Genomic DNA, 6,000 nt, shown 5'->3' with positions numbered 1-6,000 from the left:
AGATCAGGAGTCACAGATGAAAGTATCACCAAGAGAATACAAGAGATTGAAGAGAGAATCTCAGGGGCAGAAGATATCATAGAAAACATTGTCACAATAGTCAAAGAAAATGCAAAAACCAAAAGGCTCCTAACTCAAAACATTCAGGAAATCCAGGACACAATGAGAAGACAAAACCAAAGAATGATAGGTATAGAAGAGTATAGAGATTCACAAGTAAAATGGTCAGTAAATATTGTCAACAAAATTATAGAAGAAAATTTCTGTAACCCAAAGAAAGAGAAGCCCATGAACATATAAGAAGCCTACAGAACTCCAAACAGATTGGACCAGAAAAGAAATTCCTATGGGGCTGGGGATTTATCTCAGTGGTAGAGCGCTTGCCTAGCAAGCGCAAGGCCCTGGGTTTGGTCCCCAGCTCCGAAAAAAAGAAAAAAAAAAAAAAGAAATTCCTCTTTGGTCAAAACACCAAATACACAAAACAAAGAAAGAATATTAAAAGCAGTAAGAGGAGAAAGTCAAGTAACATATAAAGGCAGACCTATCTGAATTACACGAGACTTCTCAGCAGACTGTGAAAGCTAGAAGATCCTGGACAGATGTCATACTGACCCTAAGAGAACACAAATGCCAGCCCAGGTTACAGTATCCAGCAAAACTCTCAATTAACATAGATGGAGAAACCGAGATATTCCATGACAAAACCAAATTTACACAATATCTTTCTACAAATCCAGCCCTACAAAGGATATAGATAGAAAACTGCAACACAAGGAGGGAAACTATACCCTAGAAAAAGCAAGAAAGCAATCTTTTTGCAACAAACCCAAAAGAAGAGCCATGAAAACATAATTCTACCTCTAACAACAAATAACAGGAAACGGCAGTCACTATTTCCTAATATCTCTCAACATCAACAGACTCAATTCACCAATAAAAAGACATACTAACAGATTAGATATATGAACTGACCCACCTAGAATTTTTGCTGCATATAGGAAACATATATCAGTGACAAAGACAAACACTACCTAAGAGTAAAAGTCTGGGAAATTTTTTCCAAGCAAATGATCTGAAGAAAAAAGCTGGAGTAGTCAATCTAATAGCAAATAAAATTGACGTTCAACCAAAAGTTATCAAAAAAGACAAGGAAGAATACTTCATACTCATCAAAGGAAAAAAATCTACCAAGATGACCTCTCAATTCTGAACATCTATGTTCCAAATGCAAGGGCACCCACATTTATAAAAGAAGTATTACTAAAGCTCAAACCATATATTGTACCACATACAATTATACTAGGAGACTTCAACACACACTCTCATCAATGGACAGATCATGGAAACAGAAAAAAAAAGAGAGACATAGTGAAATTAACAGAAGTCATAAACTAAATGGATTTGTAGACATCTACAGAACATTTCATCCTAAAACAAAAGAATATACCTTTTTCTTAGCACCTCATGGTACCTTCTCCAAAATTGACCATATAATTGGTCACAAAACAGACCTCAATACATATAAGAAGCTCAAAGTAGTCCCATGCATTCTACCAGATCACCATGGACTAAGGCTGGTTTTCAATAACAACAAAAACAACAGAAAACCCACATACACATGGAAGCTGAACAAAGCTCTACTCAATGACAACTTGGTCAAGGAAGACATAAAGAAAGAAATTAAAGACTTTTTACAATTTAATGAAAACAAAGGCACAACATACCCAAACTTATAGGGTACAATGAAAGAAGTGCTAAGAGGAAATCTCATAGCTTTGAATGCCTCCAAAAAGAAATTGGAGAAAATATACACTAACAGCTTGACACATGCTCCACTAGGTTTATAGCAGCCTTATTTATAATAGCCAGAAGCTGGAAAGAACCCAGATGCCCTTCAACAGACAAATGGATACAAAAAATGTGGTACATCTGCAAAATGAAGCTATTAAAAACAATGACCACATGAAATTCTTAGGCAAATGGATGGAACTAGAAAATATACTGAGTGTGGTAACCCAGTTATAAAAGAACACGCATGGTGTTCACTCACTGATACGTGGATAATAGCCCAAAAGCATGGAATACCTAAGAAGAAATGTATAGATCATTTAAGTCCTAGAATAAGGAACACCAAAATATGGATGCCCCATTCCTTCCTAGAAACAAGAACAAAATACTAATGGGAGGAAATGCAGGGACAAAGAGTGTAGCAGGAAGTGATCTTTGAAAGGAGGACTCAATTTCAAGTCTGTAGCTTATTTTGTGATACTTGTTTGTTGTTGTTGTTGTTTGCTATAAATTTGCCCATTCAAATCGTTTGTCAATAAAAAAAAAAGAAAACATCATCCAGAGACTGCCCCACCTGGGGATCCTTCCCATATGCAGCCACCAAACCTAGTCACTATTGCTGATCCCAAGAAGTACTTACAGACAGGAACCAGATATAAATGTCTCCTAATTGGCTTGGCCAGAGCCCTACTGATACACATGAGGATGCTTACACCTGACCATTGGACTGAACAAGGGGTTCCAATGGAGGAGTTAAAGGAAAGACTGAAGGAGCTGAAGGGGTTTGTAACACCATAAGAAGAGTCAATATCAAGCTACCCGACCCCACCAGAGCTCCCAGGGACTAAACCACCAAGCAAACTTTACACATGGAGGGATAATGACACCATCTACATATGTAGTAGAGGAGGCATTGTCCAGCATCAATAGGAGGAAAAGCCCTTGGTCCTTTGAAGACTTGTTTCTCCAATGTAGGAGTAAACACAAAGGCTTCTATGGGCAGCTGATACAAGGGATACACCATGGAAAGTATAAGGCTAGAAGGAAAAACCAGCCTCCCTCCATCTTCTTGTCCCATTCACAATTGGATTGCTCTTACTGGTAAACCATAACAACATTAACTCTGCAAGTGAAAGCACCATAAAATGAAAACAAACAAGCAAACATAGGGTTTTTTTTTGTTTTGTTTCATTTTGTCTTGTTTTTTTACTGGAACATAGGCATTTTCAATGGCTCCATTACTGAATAGAAAACCTCTGCCTTCCCTGATAACCACTAACTTCCTATAGACTAACCATCTAGCACTATGAAAGCTGGCCAGCAAGGAGGAAGCTGCTAGATCAACCCCAGATTGATTGATTACTCCATGCTTAGTAATTAAATAGTGCAGTGTCTTCATCAATAAGTTGTTTCCCTCTAGTTCTAGTTGGCAAACATAAGCAATATCCATCCTGCTTTGGCGGGCTCTGAGGATTCACCCAACCAATAACTCATAAGAAGGAAATGTCAGAGCAACTCTGTGCTATTTATTTTCCTACATTACAAAGTTAAGTTACAGTTACTGATACATATATCCCTCCACTTCTACATCGAGATTGACAAAGGATAATTTTCTGGAGACCTCATTATTATTTTGAGTACAGACTCTTAAATCAATTTATATTTCTACTAAGAGGGGGTTTTTGAATGCTGACAGAGAAATGATAATACAGTAGCATTCAATCACAGAAGGAGAACGAGGGCTTGGCAGCGTTCCCAATGGCTATTACTTTGGAGGACCAAAAAGAATAGTCCTGATGGAGACAGTGAAGAAATGAGTGGTAGGGAAATGGGGATTGTATCAGAAGAAAATCTGTAAGAAAAAGAATGGTAAGAAAAGTTATATGGATTGACATATGTATCTTTTACTTAATGTAAAAATTTTGATGAAATTACTCTATTCTGCATATTAGTATAATCTGTATCTATTAACAACTCAGGTTTTCTGAAACTAAGGCACAATGATAGATACATATTTAATAATATTGTAACTGTATCTATTTATTTCTTGTATTTAATCATATATTTTTATCTCTGGAAAGTTTAGGGTTGTTTACTTAAGACTACTATTTTAATACTATAAATAAAATATTCAATTCTTAGAAGATTTATAAAACATCAAGAGTTTTCTTTATATCAGAAGTTTTTAGTAAAAATATATCTAGCTTTTACAAAAATAACTTTTCAGACAGCATAATTCCTCTTATCTCTTCATACTTATTCACAGAAGCAGAACATTAATATATTTAGACCTTTTGATTGGAGACAGCATTTGCACTGGAATAAAACATTAATGCTATCATTGAAGCATGAAAATTCCAAATTAACAGAAACTGATGCTGCTATTCAGACAAAGTGGGAGTCACTGTGAGAAATGGAACCAATTCTATAAAACATGGTTAAGCAGGAAATTAGAAATCTATGTCTAAGTTTTATTCATCATATATGGTAAGACAATATATTAATCCACTTACGAAGCCTGCTTTGAATTATATGACTTCTTTCTACAAACTTACTATTAATACCTGATGGTGATTCAGGCAATGACTCCAAATAACTTGGCGCCAAGTGTGGATCTGCTGAATGATACTTGGCTTATTCCCCAAAACACTGTTCCTTAGTTTCCTCTTTTCAAGTACAGTAGTATTTGTGCTGCTCTTTCATAGAAGGCACATTTGGCATGTGAACTTCTTACTGCTCTGATTGCTGTTACAAAAGGCTTAGGAAATTAGGGAGGCTGTACTTTAGTGTAAAACTTGAGGGTACAGTCCATCACAGCATTAGGAAGTAAAGCCCTGGCCATCACTAGAATTTAGACAGGGAATACTATACTAAAATGGCTTTCTCCTTCTTACTCATTCTGGGCCCCAAGCTCATGAAATGTTGCTGTCCACACTTAGATTGGTCTTCAGTGATCACAGACGTGTCATGAGGTTTGCCTACCAGATGATTCTACATCTTGACTGGTTTCACCTAAATTTTAGACATCATAGGATCTGATAAACTTTCATTAAAAGTGAGTTTTTAATTAAATCACTTAGTTGAAAAACCAAAAATTATTAATTGCAATCCGTACATACATAAAGAAACATACTTACATGATGGGCAGTTGCTATTATATGATGAGTAGAAATATATTTTATTAATGAGGACTGTTAATTTTGTCCCTCTGAACCTGACAGATGTAGTTACTTCTGGTTCAGCATATTTTCTTTTTAATGTATGTGAACGTCAGTAAATGTAAGCAGTAAAATTAAACAATTTTAAATATCCTGTACTTGTAAATACCATATAAATTATTTATATTCACTCCACGTTTGAAATCACTAATTTTTTTCTTTTTTGTTTGAAATTCTTTTGTGAACCCTTAGCAAAGTAATGAATAGCTGGAATGTCTTTCCTCTCCAACTTTAGTTCGCAATGATGAAATCTCTCCTAAGGCAGGGCCCCAGCGCACAAGAAGGGAAGACACTAATGAAAATTAGCATTCTAAAAGAATCCACTGCAGCTGTCATCATAAAAAGGAACTGATTAGTGGTTTGGACTGTGGTAACTCTCTAAATTATCAAACAAAATACTGCAGAAGCATGCATTTATGTTTATGAAAATTACAATTTGAACATCACACTTAGGGTACATTAATCAACTTCATTCTTTGTTTTTATGGGTAATGAGGCTTCACAGAAAGGTAAACAGCTAACTAAATAAAGTTGCTTTCATAAAAATGGATTAAATATATTCACACTTTACAGGGAGAAAAAAATGGAATGTGCTAAGAGGTGTTTAAATAAAAGAAGCTTCTCCATGGTCATTTATTTCCATTTTTAGAGTCTAAAAAACATTTTTTGTTGTTTCTTAGTTATTATCCCCCCCACCCATAAGCTTCTCCTGCTGTGTTCTTTTATAGTTACATTGCCTGTATTATGAATGGTAAAATATCTAAAGGTAATTAACATAATGCATTACTATATCTTATTTGATCTCCAGCAATACAACCATCCATATAATAGGTTAGTTTCTTAAAGGTTATTCAGTTTTTGCATACCTTGCTTTCAGGTGATAACTGTTTCCTGAGGTGAAAAATGTAGTAGATTATCTTTATTATTTTTTCTGCTCTTTAAGTAAAAATATGTATAAAGACTTATCATATCACATTTGTACTTTCAGAAAATT

This window comes from Rattus norvegicus, chromosome 15 (genome assembly GCF_036323735.1).
Source record: "Rattus norvegicus strain BN/NHsdMcwi chromosome 15, GRCr8, whole genome shotgun sequence".
Lineage (NCBI taxonomy): Eukaryota > Metazoa > Chordata > Mammalia > Rodentia > Muridae > Rattus > Rattus norvegicus.
The sequence above is the reverse complement of the archived record's forward strand: the minus strand, read 5'-3'. Positions refer to the sequence as shown.